Genomic DNA, 296 nt, shown 5'->3' on the forward strand with positions numbered 1-296 from the left:
TTTTAAGGATACATGAGTTTTTCTTTTCCTTTTTAAAGGTAACCATTGAAGAGAGGAGTTGAATTATGTAGAAATAAAGTTGCATTTAGGAGACCTGCATGTGCTGTGAGGTGACAAGTTGTGCAGTGCAGTATCTACATGCCTCTGCTTGAATGCTAGTAGACCTAGTACAACAAAGAAAGTACTACATACATACCTAGCTAGCTACCTGATGGCTACACCCATACATACTGTACCACACAGAATCAATACTATACACACACACAAACAGCAACATGCCCATGCAATGCAAGTTT

Source organism: Triticum dicoccoides, chromosome 2B, assembly GCF_002162155.2.
Source record: "Triticum dicoccoides isolate Atlit2015 ecotype Zavitan chromosome 2B, WEW_v2.0, whole genome shotgun sequence".
In the NCBI taxonomy this organism is placed as follows: Eukaryota; Viridiplantae; Streptophyta; class Magnoliopsida; order Poales; family Poaceae; genus Triticum; species Triticum dicoccoides.